The sequence below is a fragment of the Mustela lutreola genome, chromosome 4 (assembly GCF_030435805.1).
Source record: "Mustela lutreola isolate mMusLut2 chromosome 4, mMusLut2.pri, whole genome shotgun sequence".
In the NCBI taxonomy this organism is placed as follows: Eukaryota; Metazoa; Chordata; class Mammalia; order Carnivora; family Mustelidae; genus Mustela; species Mustela lutreola.
The window spans coordinates 119,177,555-119,198,005 of record NC_081293.1 but is presented as its reverse complement, the minus strand read 5'-3'; the positions used below and the strand labels follow the sequence as shown (position 1 = coordinate 119,198,005).

The 20,451-nt window shown below is 32.6% G+C and overlaps 2 pseudogenes; both read left to right on the top strand.

Moving 5' to 3' along the window:
• Positions 1-982: 982 nt before the first annotated feature.
• LOC131830848 (U2 spliceosomal RNA) lies at positions 983-1,137 on the top strand (annotated as a pseudogene).
• Positions 1,138-14,667: 13,530 nt separating this feature from the next.
• LOC131830856 (U2 spliceosomal RNA) lies at positions 14,668-14,753 on the top strand (annotated as a pseudogene).
• Positions 14,754-20,451: the final 5,698 nt, after the last annotated feature.

Here is a 20,451-nt window from a genome sequence, read left to right as displayed (position 1 = left end):
AAGTAAAATATTGGATTTAGTTGCATTCTCTCATGTCAATATGTTGATTTAGGATTGTTCAAAATTAGATATATTTCATTAAGTCCAGATATCTAAATTATCAAAGAGCATCTTTTGGTTTCTCTCTTAATTTTCTTTATCCAAGTTTCTGTATTTTTCTAGGCCTTTCAAAATACACTTCAAGGGTATGCCTGGGTGGCTCAGTCAGCCAGTTAAGCATCTGCTTTGGGCTCAAGTCATGATCCCAGCATCCTGGGATCACCCCTGCCTCTGGCTCCCTGCTCAGAGGAAGGTCTACTTCTTCCTCCCCCTGCTCTTGTGCTCTCCCTGAATCGTTCTTTCTTTCCCTGGCCAAATAAATAAATGAAATCTTTAAAAAAACAAAAAAGACAAAATACATTTCAATATTAATAGTTCCTAAATTTGGTTATAAGCTTAGGATTTCGTTTGCCAAAGCCATATTTTTCCCTCACAAATTTCCAAATTTTAATGTGTAGATGATTTTAAGTTTAAAATCTCTGCAAGTTAATCAAGCATTTACCTGCCAGAAGATGAGCATTTTTTATGCAAAACTTTTTGCAGTGATGTGCTCCATGTTCAATTTTTTGACATAGGAAAATGCTTTCTTTAGAATCTTGAGTACTTCCTGGACAAAATGTTGGAGGTATGGTAGAGTAAAAAAGAACGCATGACTTAATTAAAACAACCTTAGCTAAAATTTCAGCTCTTCCATTTTAAATATTTTGAGACTCACTGTCTACAATTCTATGGGGTATAAAAAGGAATACTATCGGGGTGCCTGGGTGGCTCAGTGGGTTAAAGCCTCTGCCTTCGGCTCAGGTCATGATCCCAGGGTCCTGGGATGGAGCTGAGCAGAGAGCCTGCTTCCCCCTCCCTCTCTCTCTGCCTGCCTCTCTGCCTACTTGTGATCTCTGTCTGTCAAATAAATAAAATCTTTAAAAAAAAAAAAAAAAGGAATACTATCGCTTCTCAGCCTTTTGGCTAAGATCAAGTGTAGTGTAGTATCTGTTCTTATCAGTTAAAAGGAATACTGACTACATATCAGGCTCTTATGAGGTAGACACACATACATACACACACATGGAGTCAACATAAAAATTTTTCAATACAATTCCTGTTACAAAGAGAACATCTGATACATTCAATTCTCTTATTTCTTTATCTTGTCTCATTCTCTAAAAGTGTCTCGAGTAACATTTTCTTTCTGTGGTCTTACATCATCTCAAATTAGTTATGACAGAAAACTTTTAATATCTATTGCTTTTACTCTAGATCTTAGTCTTAGAAAAAAAACTATCATACTATCATATTACCTTAATTTGCTTATCAAAACCATTTGCTTCCTAACATGAATGGGATATGATAGAGGGATGTCTGGGTGGCTCAGTCAGTTAAGCATCTGCCTTCGGCTCTGGTCATGATCCAAGGTCCTGGGATCTAGGTTCCTTGCTCAGTAGGAAGCCTGCTTCTCCCTCTGTCTGCCATTCCCCCTGCTTGTGCTCTTTCTGTCTCTCTCGCTCTCTGACAAATAAATAAATAACTGAATGAATGAATAAAATATTTAAAAAAAAGATATACTAGAAATTATGGCTATAAAATTTAATTCAAGGCATAGTACCTTTTAGAAATGAACCAAAAGCATAGAAAATAAGAAAGGAGAAAGGAGAATTAAATTAAATAGAAGGATATTGTAAAATATAATATACCACATACATTTTAAAAATTATAACAGAAAAATAGAATAAACACATGGATGGCCATATGTATGCCGAATGCACGGAACAACCAATTAGGCCAATATAAGTTTTGTAGAGTGCAGTAATGTTTCACAGAGAAACTGACATTGGACAGGAATAGAGGAATAGTAAGATTAAAATGGATGGAAAGGAGACAGAAGGTCATTTCAGAAACAGCGTAAAGTGAGGAGATAAGAATTTCAAAGCTACCTGAAATGATATATATATTTTTTCTATTTTGATGCATTTCCTATCATCTAAAGTGATTCCCCAAATTAATGTAATATGCCAAGTGAGCTGAAGCCTTAACGGATCAACACCCATGTCAGGTGAACTCCCAGGGATGGATAAAGTAGAGAATACTTAAGTGCTTTGACTTGTCTTAAGAAGCCCATTGATTTTGTTTTTTGTTTTTTAATTTTGTTTATATACTTGAGAGAGAGAGAAGAAGAGAGAGCACAAGTCAGGGAAGGGGCAAAGGGAGTGGGAGAAGTAGGCTCCCCTTGGAGCAGGAATCCACATGCAGGGCTCCATCCCAGCATCTGGGATCATGATGACCTGAGGCAGACGCCTAGCCAACTGAACCACCCAGGTGGCCCTTGATTTTGTTTTTTAAAGAGACATTAAAATTAAAATTAAATTAAATTAAATTTAAAAAATTAAGAAACTATTGCTAATCTAAAAAGACATTAAAATTAAATATAACTAGCAAAAAGATATTTTGTTTTTAGAAAACACGCAAATTCCCCCAATATTGTTACCATTTTACTATTAACCATCGTTAAATAGATACGCATAGATGTGGAAAACACCTTCCGCCAACAAAATTCTAAGGATAGGTTTCTATTCTTTTCATTAAAAGGTATCTTTTCATTAAAAAGTACTGTAATTGATCAACAGCTCTATCCTTACTAGCCTAATTGGTCATTTAGGAAGAGAACATCAATCAGGTATGTGGAGTCAGACACTCAGAGATGCCTTAGTGCTCCTTCTCCCCCTAGTCTGGATTCCGGCTGTCCCTTCCCCAGCCTATAGTTTTCTTTTCCCTTGTGCGTGGGTTTTCTTCACTGACATACTGGCAAAAATTGTTTTTGCTCTTACCCCCAAATTAAGGCTTTTGTCCCATAGAGAAAACCAATCTGTGTTTGGTTTGGGTATTAGAGTAAATCTTGTCTCTTCTATTTTCAGGAAGATTTTGTATATAATTAGTATAATTTTGTCTGTAAATGTTTAAGAGCATTCACCAAGGAAGTATCTAGGCCGGATGTTGTCTTCGTAGTCACATTTGAAAATACAAATATAGTTTCCCTAAAAGTTGCATGGACTATTCAAGGTACTTATTTTTTCTTGACTGAGCTTTTCAGGAAATTTCGTAGTCCCTGGTTTGCAGGGACTCTGTCCATTTCATTCAAGTTGTTGAATTTATTGCCATAAATTTTTCATAATATCTTACTATTTTCTAAATATTCTACAGATATTTATTGATGTCACCTCTCACATTCCCTTTTGATATCTTTTTGACCCACAAATGATTTCAAAACTTTTACTTAGGTTTCAAATATTTGGAGATATTCTAGGTATGTCTCTTAAACATCTTTTGCTCTGTAAAAATAAAACAGTTCCCATATACACATACATTTTTTTCCAAGCCATTTATTTATTTAGGAAATTGGGCTAACCACTTTGAGTTAAACATGTTCCATAATCTGTATTTGATTTATTGCTCTCTCTTGATAATATTCAACACTTTGTTTTTCCTTTCCTTTATATTTCCTGGGATTAAATCCAGAAGTTTGCAGATTCAGACTCAAATTCTGGCAAGAATAACTTGTAGGTGGTTTGTATCTACATTTACTATTACTTCAGGGGCACATATGGCCTGGTTTTTCTAAGATATTTCAGTGTTTTCAGTTGTTGTTACCCAATTCATCCATTATTAAGTTCACTAGCAACATTTCTTGTGACTTTTATAGCATCTGGTAACAATTATTATCTAGATCCATTATTTAACCTGGCCCTGTAAAATGATCATTTTATAGTTCTTTTTGTTTCTTTATTAGTTCGATTTCTGTAAAGGAAATTAACCTTAACTAATATTTGGCTACCCTTAAACAGTTTATATTATAAACTAGTATAATTTCTTTTTTTTATTTGTCAATTTGCAGAATAATGAGTTATTACATCAGTACCCTATAAAAGTAGAATAACTACATGATTTGGCCTGCAAAATTGAAACATTTGTGAGCGCAATGAGGTGATATTAAGAATTAATCTAGGGGCGCCTGGGTGGCTCAGTGGCTCGAGGCCTCTGCCTTCGGCTCAGGTCATGATCCCAGGGTCCTGAGATGGAGCCCCGAATCGGGCTCTCTGCTCAGCAGGGAGCCTGCTTCCTCCTCTCCCTCTGCCTGTCTTTCTGCCTACTGTGATCTCTGTCGAATAAATACATAAAATCTTAAAAAAAAAAAGAATTAATCTAATGCAATGGTTATTGAGAATATTCCAGACAAACCCATCCAAAGGTGATCCGTGAGTATTTTTTTTTAATTTTTTATTTTTTATAAACATGTATTTTTATCCCCAGGGGTACAGGTCTGTGAATCAGCACTCACCAAAGCACATACCCTCCGTGAGTATTTTTAAAATTCGTTTTTTTCTTATGTATTTTATGTGTTACTTCATTGCAATCATTATTTTTTTTAATTTAATTTTTTATAAACATATATTTTTATCCCCAGGGGTACAGGTCTGTGAACCACCAGGTTTACACACTTCACAGCACTCACCAAAGCACATACCCTCCCCAATGTCCATAATCCCACCCCCTTCTCCCAAACCCCCTCCCCCCAGCAACCCTCAGTTTGTTTTGTGAGATTAAGAGTCACTTATGGTTTGTCTCCCTCCCAATCCCATCTTGTTTCATTTATTCTTCTCCTACCCACTTAAGCCCCCATGTTGCATCACCACTTCCTCATATCAGGGAGATCATATGATAGTTGTCTTTCTCTGCTTGACTTATTTCGCTAAGCATGATACGCTCTAGTTCCATCCATGTTGTCGCAAATGGCAAGATTTCATTATTTTTTTGATGCCCCAAAATGTTTTATCTTTAACCATGAAGAGCCATTTCAAATTGGCTACTGAATCCTTTTAAGGTGATCTTACTAGTCTTGGATAGATTCCTTACTTTCTTGGACAAATCTACATCATGTTCATCTTGTAAGAAATATGTATATGCATATTTATTTCTTATACCATATATGTATATGTTTATATATAACATATATAATAAATTATAATTTCTTAAAAATAATTATAAATAAATTAATTAATAATAAAAATGTGTTTTTCCTTCTCCCAGATCTGAAAACTTAGTAATTTTTCAAAGTATCCTTGTTTCTTTTAGTGAGTAGCAACGTGTAAAAGAGCTGCTTCTGTGTTGTCATTGCCTTTATGCCCTCTCGATGAACAGAGCTTGGAAAAAGCACTTTAAAAAAAAAAAAGAAGATTAATAATAAGTGTATGCTGACATTTGTAAATGAAAAGAAATATTACTTGAATTTTACTCGATTGCTCTATTTTATGTGATTTTCTTTTATTCTAAAAATACTGATTATATCCTTGCTTTGTATATTACCTATGATGTTTAATATATATTCACTTAATACCAATATTTTTACTGTCAATGACTATTTAATTCAGTTTCAAATGTTTTTGATGATATTTTTAATCCTTAAAGCATATCCCAGTAATTGTTAGTTAAAATACCATGTCTTTAAATCATGTTAAATAATTATTATCTGAGTGGTTATGTATCCAAACCGATGTGGGGAAATGGGGATTTTTTTTTAATTTCTTTTCAGCGTAACAGTATTCATTATTTTTGCACCACACCCAGTGCTCCATGCAATCCGTGCCTTCTCTAATACCCACCACCTGGCTCCCCATACCTTCCACCGCTTCAAAACCCTCAGGTTGTTTTTCAGAGTCCATAGTCTCTCATGGTCCTCCTCCCCTTCCAATTCCTCTCAACTCCCTTCTCCTCTCCATCTCCCTGACATGGGGATATTTTTTAATATTTTATTTTATAATTCATGTAAAACATTTAAAGTTTCGAATTCAAAACTATAAAACAAGATACTCTAAAAGTTGTAGCATATCACTTAGCTTGTTTCTATTGCTGCTATTCCCCCCAAATATAACATTACTAAAATCATAGTAATGCTGCAATATTGAAACTAGTATTATTATATTTAATGACATATCAACACATAAAAGCACACCCCTAATATGGAATGACAATCTTAAGTGTCTCTGATCTCATTCTAGTTTTAAGCAACCTTTTTCCTTGTCTCTGTTACATATTTATGTATGCTATGCTAGTTCCCATAAACTGGTCATTTTCAGGTATCTGCATTGGTAGGCCACTTTTAGGAAAATCTCTGTAGTTTTTCAGATACTAGTCCTTAACTTTAGATTATTTCATCGCAGCTCTTTGTGCAATGACTGAGTTCACCAAGCAAAAAAATTTTTTTAAATTTTTGCTGTGTTCTATTCTGACCCTATTGCTGTGGTATGGATTTGTAGAAAGCAGAAACTACTAGATGTATGATTCTCCTTTGAGAATAGGTGAATGCTAGAGATGCTGAAAATGCCATTTTTAGAGCTGTCTCATGCAAAGGGTGATATGCTATAAAAATAATGTCTCCCAAGAAACCTTCATCCTAAAAAATTCTGCTGCATTATTCAAAGGGGCTACAAATGTCGGCAGTGAAACTCTGGAAGTGTGGGAAATGATCAGTCCCAAAGGTATAGCTTCCTTAGTAGTTGAACTTCACTTTGTAATATGATTTTTCCAGTTCATTTCAGATGGTGGGCGGAGAAAATAATATGATTCTGAAAGAGTTAATATTGTGTTCATTCAGATACTGAAGTAAAATCTAGAAAAGATAGTAAATTTCGATTTAGGAAATACTATAGTAAAGAAAACTATTAAATTTTATTTAATTGATTAATATTCAAACTCATTTGACCACAGAATTTTTTACTCTTCTGTATCACATATTAATATGGAGAAGAATCAGGGTTCCAGAGAATACATACATCTTGTAAGGCTATGTTAAATGAAGTTCAACAGGTATATTTGTGATAAATCTTAGCAGGGTTTTCTAATTGCTACTGTGAATCAAGAATCCAAGAATCCTCAAGCTGGAGTACAGTCTATAGACCATATTCCAAACTCCTTTATGTAAGAATAAATTTTCTATATGATACAAACTCAAATAATTTGGGGGAGGGGTAATCATTCTTATTTTTCACAATTTATTTCCCTCTTTCTTACTCAGAGAAGTTCATATAATTTCCACATCATGAAATGTAGAGAAATATTATTTTATTACTTATCTAACTTATTAATAATAATTATATTTATTGAGGTACATAGAATTCTTCATATTTCATAAATGTAAAGTTCAATGAATTTTAACAAACAAAGCCTACCCATGTAACCAGCATCTAGCTCAAGAAATAAAACATTATATCTACCTATTAAAGAAGGAAAAATACACACATTTCCTCAGAATTTCCAAGGCTGCCTCATTTTCTTTAAAGGAATAGTAAGCAGTGAGGTCAGGAGAAAATTCTACAGAAATCCTGCTAAATTGTACTAGCTCAACTTACTGTAGGTTGCAGAAATTGAAGTAGAGGTTTTGCTAATCAGTGGTACTGAGAGCCACTCTGCAGATCCATGCTCCTTCCCAAAGCTTTAGACCTAAGAAACTGACCAGCAAAAATGTGGAGTAAATACTTTAAGTGAAATCCATTCAAGCTGTCTTTCAGCAAATGTTCCGTGTACTGTGGCTCTTTCCCTCTGTTCCCTGAGCTTTTGTATATTGATAGTGGGGTTGGAGATACAGTGAAAAAATACAAATAGATTTGTTTGTAGAAATGTTAATTCATGGGAGAAAGAGCAAAAATGACGGGCAGTTACAAACAGTATTCACAGACCATGGTAGAAGTGGTAGATGGGACAATTTTCTTTGGAGCAGTATCTGCCTCATTTGTAACATGGCTCTTTATTAATTTGTTGTGCTATCTATAATTGTCTTTTCTGCCTGTTTTCATGGCCATTTAAATTTGATTTGGGAAAAGTGAATGAGAGTCTCCCAATTATCACTATTTTAATTGACACCACTTATAAAAGCTATAAAAATTGATAAATCTTATGTTCTCACCATTATGCTTATGTATCTAATTATGCATCTCTAAATCTCACATCAACACCATGAGTAGATACTATTAGTCCTATTTTATTAGTGAATAAAACCAATAGAGAGACTAGGCACCTTGCCCTAAATTGTACTAATACTGCACTGAGAAAACAAGTTTTAACTCTACGTACATCGGCTCAAAAAATCAAGCAGACTTCAACATGCAGACTATAAAATCTTCTAGGTTCTATGTTCCTGAGAGCCACACTATGAAAAAGGGATTGTTTTCATTCCACAGAAATGCAATAATAGAACCAGAGTTTGAACCCAGGTCAGCAGACTATGGGTACATGGCTCTTTCAACTAACCCAACAGTGTATTTACATATATATTTTTCTTTTTAAATTCAATTTTATAAAACCTCTTTCTACTAAGAAGTTAAAAGACTTACTGTATCAAAGTAAAGGAAACATGCTTCTAACTTTCAATAGAAAATGAAAACTCATGGTTTGAAATGGGAATATGGCACTAGCATGATTTTACTTTTAAGGTACAGCCTAAGAAATGGTTTCTTGGATAAGGAGACAAAAGATTAAGGCTGGATTTGCATCATTCACCTTTTTTTTCTGTGATTGACAACATTAATATTTCTATGTTTCAGTTAAGGATGATGAAATTTTTTTCAGATTTTAATATGTATTGAAGTTAAGATACAATATAAGTACATTAAAATAAATACCTTAAAATCATTAAACATAAAATTACATCCATTAGCATTATGTACCCAAAGGTAGATATATTTACAGAAATTTAAAACACCTTTTATGGGAATGCAAGCTGGTGCAGCCACTCTGGAAAACAGCATGAAGATTCCTCAAAAAGTTGAAAATAGTGCTACTCTGTGACCCAGCAATCACATTACTAGGTATTTACCTTAAAGATACAAATGTAGTGATCTGATCACGTACACCCAAATGTTTATAGCAGCAATGTCCACAATCGTCAAACTATGGAAAGAACTTAGATGTCCATCAACAGATGAATGGATAGAGAAAAAGTGGTGTACATATACATATATATGTGTGTACATATGTACACACATATACATATATATACGTATATGTACACACACACACACACACACACACACACACACACACACACTGGAATACTATGCAGCCATCAAAAGAAATGAAGTCTTGCCTTTTGTAATGACATGGATGGAACTAGAGGGTATTATGCTGAGTGAAATAAGTCAATCAGAGGAAGACAATTATCATATGATCTCTCTGATATGAGGAATTTGAGAGTCAGGGTGGGGGGTTTTGGGGGGTAGGGAAGGAAAAAATGAAACAAGTTGGGATCAGGAGGGAGACAAACCGTAAGAGACTCTTAATCTCACAAAACAAACTGAGGCTTGCTGGGGAGTGCAGGGTAGTGATAGGGCAATTGGTTTATGGACATTGGGGAGGGTATGTGCTATGGTGAATGCTATGAAATGTATAAGCCTGATGATTCATAGACCTATACTCCTGGGCAAATAATACATTATATGTTAATAAAAACTAAAAAAATAAAAAATAATTAAAAAAAAAACACCTTTTAGCGCAATGAAAGAGACACATTATAAATTATACTACTTTCGGTTTAACTGTTTTACCCTTAATTCTGACTTCTCTGGAGAATTAGTCTTATATTTTCTTAATTGATTTTAGAGTTAGTAAAGTTAGCATGCCACAAAAGGAGGAAAAAGCCAAAAATGTAATGTTAACTGATTTTGGACATTACAAAGTAATGTATAACTGAGATAGATATATCTATACCTATATAGATCTATCGATCTATAGAAATATCTATATCTACATAGATATATCTATCGATCTATAGATATAGATGTATCTATCAGTTATATACAAGAAAAAATGATTTTTCTGTAAGAAGATTATTCTGATAGTTATTAGTAGACACTTCTCTAAAAAGTTAAAATATGGCATAAATTAGTTTTGTTGACAGGACTGTTTTATGTTTTGTTTACCAACAAACTTGATATGGAATTTTCACAATTTTATCAGCCTTATTCAGGTATATTTTCATATAAGAAACTGCACCCACCTAACATATATAATTCAACTAATTGTGATAGAAATATACATTGCAAAACCACTGTTTAAATCAGGATGCATATTTGCACCACTCGGGAAAGATTCTGTGAGCCCCTTTAGAGTCCATCCCTCCCTCTGCACCCTGCCCCAGGGAATCAGATGATTTTGGTTACCATAGGTCAGTTCACATTTTATAGGTATTTATAAGTAGAATCAAATTGCATGACTACTTTTGTAACAGGCTTATCTCAGCACAATGACTTACAGATTCATGCACACTATATTGTATATGTCAGCAGCTCATTCACTTTTATTGTTGAACACTATTCAATTATAAAGATAAATAACATTTTACTTATCCATACATCCAATGATGGACTGTGGCGTTATTTGAAGTTTGGGTTATTTTGCATAAAACTGCTATGATTATTTCCGTGTAAGTCCTTTGTGTGGCTATATATTATCAATTCTCTCAAGTAAGTAACTGGAGTAAAATAGCTGATTATTTGGTAAGAATATAATGTGTTTTTTTTTTTTAAAGAAACTGCCTATTTTCCAATGTAATATTACAACTTTATATCCCCAGCAGCAGTGCATGAGAGTTAAAATGGCTCCATATTCTCACAAAACACATGAATTTTCCAGCCTTTACTGTTAACTCTTCAAATTGACATGTTGTGGTAACTTTTTTGCTTTAATTATAATTTCTTTAAAATATAATTGTAATTTGTTTAATTGTAATTAAATAATGTAGTTTATGTATTTTCACATGTTTATTTGCCATGTATATATATTTTGTGTGATGTGTGTGTTCGATTATTTTAAATAGTTTTTAATTAGATTAGATTTTAAAGTTGTATGGTTTTTATTTGTCTTCTGTTATTGGGTCTGTTCTTCTTATATGAAGAACATATAAGAATATGTTCTTCATATAAATCCTTTCTCAGACACATGTAATGTATTTTCTCCCCATCTGCAGCTTGCCTTTTCATTTTTTAAATAGTATGTTTTGGGGAACAAAAAAAGAATTTTGTTGAAAGCCAAAAGATTATTTTTGTTTCTGTTTCTTAGTGTCTATCTAAATCCTTGCCTACCTCCAGTTAACACAAATAATCTACTGTTTTGTTTAGTAGTTATGGTTTTTATTTTTGTGTATAGGACTATGTTCCATATCAAGTTAACTTTGGGGTAAATATTGATGTTCCTTTTTATTCCATAGATATATCTAATTGTTCCAGCACTATTTGTAAAGGAAGTCTTTTCTTCTCAACAAATGGTCTTAAAACATGATTATATGCAGTTTGGTCAATTTCTGTACTCCCCATTTTAATTGACCTATGTCTATTCCTTCAACTATATAACATTGTTTTGATTACTAGAGCTTTGTAGTGGATCTTTAAATCATGTAGTATAGCTCTTCCAAATTTGTTCTTTGAAAAAATTGTTTTGGCTATTCTAGGTCATTTGTATTTCCATATTAATTTTCAAATTAGCTTATCATTTCCTTTAGGATTTGATTGGTACTGTCATGATTTACACACACACACACACACACATTATATATATTAAAAACTTTAACAATAGTTAACATATTGTATCTTCCTATATATCTACACTTACTTAAGTCTTAATTATTTATTTAATTAATTATCCAGTTTTATAGCAGTCAATGTAGAGTTCTTACACATATTTTATTAAAATATATTTAAAATATATATATTTAAAATATATATATTTAAAATATATTTAGGTAACAACTCAATGTGGTATTTTGATAATATGAATTTAAAAAATCATGTTTCAGTTATTGATGGCCAGTATATAAAATCCAATTGATTTGTATATCTTAATCTAGCATACTCCAACCTTCTCAATTTGTTTAATTCTATTTATTCTTTTGTATATTTCTTAGGATTTTCTATAGTAACAATTGTGCCATCAGCAAATAGATACAACTTTATTTCTATTTTCCTAGTCTATTGTCTTTTATTTCTTTTTCATGCTCTATTTCAATTGTTACATCCTCTACTACAGTCTTAAAGTGGTGGAAGTAGGCATCTATGCCTTCTTTCTGATCTTATATGGAAAACATTAAATATTTTACTATGAAATTTGATATTAGTTGTAAGTTTTTATAGATACATTCTACCTTATTTTTTATTTCTACTTTACTTTACTGAACAGTTTCATTGTGAATAGATGTTGAATTTTATCAAAAAATTTTTTTGCACCTATCGATATGATCTTGTGATTTTTGTGTTTTCTTTTATTAATGAAAGTATTTATCATCACAAAATAAACCTCTTTATTTCCAGTAGTTCCTTTTTTCTTGAGGAATATTTTTTTTTATTTTATTATATTTACTCAGAATTATATATCTTTTTCCATCTCTTTACTTTCAATTTACCTGTTTTTATATTGAAAATGAGTCTTTTTTAGATACCATATCCAAATTTTTTTGTGTTTGTTTATGTTTATTTTTAAATCTTTTCAGATGTTATGTGCCATATATATGGAGTGTTTTTCAATTAATATTTAATGTAATGCTAATATAGTTGGATTTTGTTCTGAAATTTCACTACTTGATTCCTTTTCATCTCTCTCATTTTTGTGTTGCTCTTTTTTCCTTTTTCTTTCATAAGTTATTCCGATTATTTGGGTAGTTTCCATATATTGGCTTTATACATATTATTTTGTATTTTGTAGTGGTTTTTCTTTTATTTTAATATTTTATTTATTTGACAGAGAGATCACAAGTAGGCACACAGGCAGAGAGAGAGAGGAGGAAGCAGGCTCCCTGCGGAGCAGAAAGCCTAATGTTGTAGTGATTTTTCTAAAGGTATATTATGCATCCTTAAAATTTTACATTTTTTTATTTAATTTTTTATAAACATATAATATATTTTTATCCCCAGGGGTACAGTTCTGTGAATCGCCAGGTTTATACACTTCACAGCACTCACCATAGCACATACCCTCCCCAATGTCCATAACCCCCCCTCCTAACCCCACTCCCCCCAGCAACCCTCAGTTTGTTTTGTGAGATGAAGAGTCACTTATGGTTTGTCTCCCTCCCAATCCCATCTTGTTTCATTTATTCTTCTCCTACCCCCTTAACCCCCCATGTTGCATCACCACTTCCTCATATCAGGGAGATTATATGATAGTTGTCTTTCTCTGATTGACTTATTTCGCTAAGCATGATACCCTCTAGTTCCATCCACGTCGTCCCAAATGGCAAGATTTCATTTCTTTTGATGGCTGCATAGTATTCCATTATATATATATATATATATATATCACATCTTCTTTATCCATTCATCTGTTGATAGACATCTAGGTTCTTTCCATAGTTTGGCTATTGTAGACATTGCTGCTATAAACATTTGGGTGCACGTGCCCCTTTGGATCACTACGTTTGTATCTTTAGAACATTTTACATTCTAATTAGAGTTGATATTATACATGTTCATGTAAAGTGTAGAAACTTCATGATCATTTTGGCCCATTAACCTCCCTTGATTTCCCTTATGCTAGAAACTGTATATGTATTATATCAATATACATTGTAAAGTCTGCAAGAAAGTATCATAATTTTTGCTTGAAACAGCCACATATTCAAACATAATGAAAAAAATAATATATCCTTATATTTATCACTTTTTAGGGTATGTATTACCTCTTGACTGCCTATATTTCCCTCTGCTACCATAAACTTTTATCCTAAAGAGTTTTCTTTAACTTTTCTTGCAGTACCTGTCTTCACATGACAGTTTTATAGTTAATTTTTTATCTGAGAATACCTCTATTCTGCCTCCTTTTTTGAAGGATATTGCCACTACATATGAAACTCTGGGTTGGAGTTGTTGCTTTATTTTTCCCCCATGGCTTTCATCATGTTATTCCACTGCCTTCTGCCTTCATAATTTCTGATGAGAAGACCACAATCATTTGAATCATAATGTGCCATATTTTTCTGGATTCTTTTAATATTTTCCTTATGTCCTTGGATTTCTGCAGTTTGGATATGATGTGCCTAGAGAGAGTTTATTTATTGCATTTGGTCTGTTTTGAATTTGCTGCATATCTTACATATTTAAATTAAGAAATTTCACCAAATTATAAAATATTTGGCTATTGTTTCTTCAAATATTTTTACTACAACATTCTCTCCTCTACTTCTGGGACTCCAATTGTATCCATGTTAGACCATCTGATATACCTAATGTTTTCTGAGGCTCTGATTGTTTTTTCTATTAATATATTTTTCTCTCTGGCCTTCAGCTTGAATAATTTCCATTGATCAATTTTAAAGTCCTTTTTCTCTTTCTTCTGGCAGTTTCATTCTACTCTTGATCCTATCCAGTCTATTTTTTTAAAATTTCAAATAGTTTTTTCTAATTTCTGTAGTTTCCATTTTCTATTTAATATTTTTATTTAGCATTTTCTATTTCTATTCCCTATTTCTCTCTGAGATTTCCTATTTTTTCCTTTGGTCTCAGGTGTATTTTCCTTTGCCTCATTCATTGTCATTATAAGAGTTTTTTAAAAATCCTTGTCTGACAACATAATTTTAGGAACATCTTCAGATTTATCTGTTTAATCGCTTCTTGGCCTTTTGGCTAAGATCAAGTGTAGATTTATCTGTTTAATTTTTGTTTTCCTTTCAGAATAATGAATCACATTTTATTGGTTCTTCATATTTAAATAATTTTGAATTATATTCTGAAAATTGTTTCAGTTGTGTTGCTGAGGCTCCACATTCTGTTATACTCTTATAAATTAAAAATTACCTTCTGTAGGGTCAAATTACAAAATTTTTTTTGCAGCACCTCAGTACTTTTTCCTACCTTTACCCTTCACTGCAAGCTGCCTTAAGTCTTCCCTATACTTAATGGTTCAGTGATTAGCCAGAGTTTACATAGAGATTTTAGGGTTTCCTTCCTTCTCCCCTCCAGGATTCCCCTGGTCACCTTCTAGGAGTATGATTGTCCTAATTCAAACTTTTGGTTCTTTAAGACAGAAAGAATGTAGGTTTCTACTTGAGTTTTAACTTTCCTATGCCACACTGGGACAGTTGCCTGCCTTCAAACTCATGCTATAAAAGAGAGAAATATCCCCCAATATAACCATCTTCCAAGTTTTACATCTTCAAAAATAAGCAAACAAACAAACAAAAAAAGCAAATACAGGTTTCTCTAACTTCCAGATTTCTAAAAAGTTCATCCACATTTTATGGTTGTTATCTTTGAGATGATTCATTTTTTTAGAAGCTTTTTTTTTTTTTTTGGATGTACTTGAAGAGGAATTCTTTGGGAAAGAACAAGTTAATTCTTTTCTCAGAAGGCAGTAATATCTCTCTTGGATAGATTCCAAAACATATGTTACTGTGTAAAAAGATTATCTGAGAGATTAGACACATCAAAAACAAGATTGTCAAAAAGTGGGCATCCTAAAATACAAAGAATTACATCAATGAATCAAAATAGCAGAGTCAGACAAATCTTAAGCCTAAAGTAGCATTAATATTTTTTTTTCCAGCTGGATATATAGCTATAATTTTATGAACTGGATTTTGTTTTGGTTGTTGCCTGTACCCCTTCCAGATGGCATAATATAAATTGTATTATGACATAGAAACAGGAAAAGAGAGAGGCAGACTGTCTAAACACATGGCTCTCAAAAATCTAATTTCTCATCACTGATAATGTGCAAACAGAATTTCCTCCTCATTGCACCTATAGATTCCTTTTTACCAATAATTTTTTTTTAATCAGATGCATATCTAGTCCTATGAACTGTATCAAAAGACTGCTTCTCTTTTAATTATAAATTATATTCTATGGCTGTGAAACTAAAAATCTTCATAAGACATAAGCTTAGAACTTTGATCCAAAAGTTAAAATTAAAATTTTAATTTATTTTGAAAATCAAGTATGGATAAGTTACAGATCAAACTCCTTAATGGTCTCTATTGACTTTTTTCCTTCTATTAGTCTTAAAACTAAACAATGTATTTAATAACTTTTTTTTAATCAGTGAAGGTCTATTTCTTTGGTAACACTGACAGTTGGGTGTTTTAGCCAATTCATCTTGAATTAGATTTGGTGAGAATATCAAAACAGATGTTATCTGAAGTCACATAGAATAGTAGCTGAACAAAAATTCCATAACTGGGCAACATACAATACAATAAAATGGGTTTCCATTTGAAATATTGTAACTGTGAAATGTTACCTTGTATTTCTATACTTTCCCTCATTACTAAAATAAATGTAGCTATTAATTTATTCTAAGATTATATTTTTAGATTTAGTGCTTGGATGAAATTCTAATTTCAGATAGTTATGAGTCATTCAGATGATAAATCCAGATTTCTACTCAATCTTTCTTTGATGAAAGAGAAGCCATTTTAAATACTTACAGTAATAAAATATCCTTCAATGACTAGCCTTCAAAATTATAAAATTATCTGTAACATTTTATGTATTCTTTGGAAAAGTTGGGTAGTATTGAACCTTTAGTTTTATGTATAGGAAATGCACTAGTCATCTAATTTATTATTTAATTTTTGTTGAAGAAAAATGGCATTATAACTTTAACATATCAAAGCATACAGTTATGTTTTCCAATTCATATTTGTATTATATAGTAATGAAAGAAATATCGTTGTATATTGGACTTACAGTCGATTTCATTTGTGACAGTAGTCTGAAAGGATGTTTTATGATAGAATGTAATGAAGACTTCTGTTTTGAAGTCTTCTGAACTAGATATTATTTCAAATGTTACCAATTATCCTATTTTATCACTTTGTATTAAGGTTCTAGATTCAATTTATTTACAGTAATTTAGAATAAAAATAAAAAGTATTTTTTCTATTACATTATATCCAAAACTAATTTGTAAAAAAATATTTCTAATACCTAGAAATGTTTTTAGATTTGCAAAGGATTTTGGTCATCATAGCTTATTGGCATTCCAATAGCCAGAAAAATAGAAGGACTGAGATATTATGAGATAAGCACAGAATTTATTTTAATTACATGTCTTACTTTTCAAGCTTACTAAGCTCATAAACTGCAGGCAATGTTTCTACAGATATCTAGCTCTTTATAAATCAAAATGATTTTCTTATAATTTTTCACTCATTATGTATTTCTATGAACCTTCAGTTTGAAGGTTTATCTTTTCATGTATATCCTTTGCATTGTAGCCAAGGTTGTGTGTTTTGAAGTACATAGCATGCATTTTCCTTCAAACCAGATCTTAAAAAAAGTAAAGTAGAAAGTGTGTATTTTCTTATGCTAGAATAGCATTCACCTGAAGGATACCTTTGCCATTGAATTTGCTGTTGGGTTTGCTGAGCTCAATGCTCACAGTCTAATCAGAGATGCAGGGTCTATGCCAGAGAGCAGCAATGGCCAGAGGCCAGAACACTGCCTTTACCAGCCAGCTCTGCAGAAGGCAAGGCAAGTACACCTCTCTGAGACTGGAAATATGCTTAGAAACTGCCCAAATGAGCCAAATGGTAAAATATTTCAGATGTGTTGGAGAAAAACAATAAACCGTCAAGATAAACAAGACATCATTAGAGTGCTTTGATGGGCATTTCTTGAATAAGATTTTTGAGTTGTGAATACTGTGTCTACCTTTGCCCATAGGACATAAATGAATTCTGTAATTTGTTAACAAAGTAGAAGAGTATTGTTTTACTCTCCAGCTGGTTTCCTGAGGGAAAAATAATACTAATTCAAAGGGGAAATATTTTGTTAAACGTGTTTCTTTACCAGCAATCCAGCATAGTTTTCAACATTTAAACTCACGCATCGCTACTTTATTCTAATATCTTGAGGCTAGTGTTTGGGAAAAGGTGCTAATAAAAACAGGTTTTCCCTTACATTCTCCTGAATAATAAACCGTCAGTAGGAACACTTTCCCCCCATAAGCCTTGTATGCTATAACAAGCAAATCTTTTAGAGACCCATTAAAACTGAGCATGCTAATTTAATTCCCTTAATATATTCTGGTTTTGCTTCCCAGTGAACTAATGATGACCATGGTATATATTCAAAATAGTGAATAAAGAATTTTTTTTTTAATTTTTTTTTCTCTAAAGATTTTATTTATTAATTTGACAGAGAGAAATCACACAAGTAGACGGAGAGGCAGCCAGAGAGAGAGAGAGGGAAGCAGGCTCTCTGCTGAGCAGAGAGCCCGATGCGGGACTCGATCCCAGGACTCTGAGATCATGACCTGAGCCGAAGGCAGCGGCCTAACCCACTGAGCCACCCAGGCGCCCCACTGAATAAAGAATTTTAAAATATATTTTAAACAAACAAAAACCATTAACAGTACCCCCCCCAAAAAAAAGGTAGAGAAAAGAAAAGAAAGAAAAACAAACATTGCACAATTAAATACTGCCACAGAATAGATCAGATTAGTATCCCAGGGACGTGAAACAACTGTGAAGAATTACACTACAAGTCCCCTTGAGGGGATGTTATGGAACTAGTTTTTGTCTTGCAAATTTTAAGATATCATTTGAAAGGTAGAGAAAAAGGTAGTCTATAAAGAAATTCTTTCTAAAGTTATGGAACTTCAGAGGTAAAAATGAGTGGGTCATAGAGTTTCGTGTGTGTTCATGTATCAACTACTCACGTTTCACAATTATACATATATAGAAAAAATACAGCAGAGAAGTAAAGCAATAAGAACACAAAAATATAGGTGGTACAACAATAATCATAATCTCAAATTTTGGTTTTCTCTACAACACAATTTATAATGAGGAAAATTTAAATTTTTTCTTTCCTTTTTAGAGAATAACACATGAATTTTGAATAGTAATATTAAGTAAGGAAAACTTTTATGACATTGGCAAAACATGAAAATTGGGCCAATTTTTGAAGATTGAAACCAATGTATAATAACATACACTGAGATATAGTTGGAAGGTTTGGTTTGAATTGTGCATTAATTATAGTGATTACACCAATGAGATGACATTACTCTTGATGAGAAATACAAACATAAGAAATAAAACATATTTCCCACTGTTCTCAGTTTTAGATACCTTTCAGTTTTCAATATATCATGTAACAGAAATCTTATCTTAAAAATAATTTCACTGGTATGATTTTTCATAGTAATAACAAGTATTTTAACCAAAATAATGGCTTGTTATACAATCATATAGTACAGTAGACATCATAAAGAAAAATAGTTGCAACCTTTGCCACCACTGCATCCTTCATCCAATAAGACATAATCTTTTAGTCCTTTCTCACTTTATTTCTTTTAAGACTTTATGTATTTATTTGAGAGAGGGAGAAAGAGAGCATGAGCATGGAAGAGGGGTAGAGGGAGAAGCAGACTCCCCACTGAGCAGGGAGTCTGATGTGGGGCTCTATCCTGGGACACCAGGGTCATGACCTAAGCCAAAGGCAACTGCTTAGCTAGCTGAGCCACCCAGGAGTCCCAAACATTTCTCACGTTACATTAGGCTAGCCGAATTATCCCTCTTCCTTGACACTTTTCCTACTTCCCTCTCTTGGAAATTGGATGATTCTCCTTCCTACAATCCACACATCAAGGAACTGACATAGAACAGAGTTCAGATTTGACAAATGAGGTGGGGGATGGCGAGAGCAGTGGTCCCTATTGAAATGCATTTTGCCATGTACCTTTAACAAGTTAAAAGCCTACATGTTATTTTTCTCTTCATGTTTCTTCTTAGGGGTTTTTATTTTGCTGGATATAATGTAACACAAATTCTTGATGTTACAATCTAGTTCATGCCAGCTACACTGGTTGAAGTTTCTGGTTCAATACTGTTTATTTTCATATTTTCAAGACATTTCAAAATGATTTTTTTTCTTTAAATATTTTATTTATTTATTTGTCAGCGAGAAAGAGAGCGTGCTTAAGCAGGGGAAACAGCAGGAAGAGGGAAAAGCAGACTTCCCACTAAGTGAGGAGCCCCATGTGGGACTTGATCCCAGGACCCTGGATGGCCTAAACTGAAGGCAGATGTTTAACCAACTGAGCCACCCAGCTATCTCAACATTTCAAAATGCTTTAAAGATAGTATTTGATGCATTGGCTGATTGAGTCAATGCATGATATTTTTTCCTCACATTAACTTGAATGAACTTTGTATCTCTCATTAAAATAAATTATTCATATGATTTATATTTGTACTTTATAAGACTATTCAGCTTATTCATGAAAGAGTACTACCAAAGAAATCTATATTAGTTTGATTGTTGAGAAAAAGATCATTTTAATTTTTATTGTTAGAAATAACCTATTAGCAGTTTTGATCCATTATATTAAGAAATATCTGAGACAAAATATTCTCAGAATAAGAACACGAATGAAAGA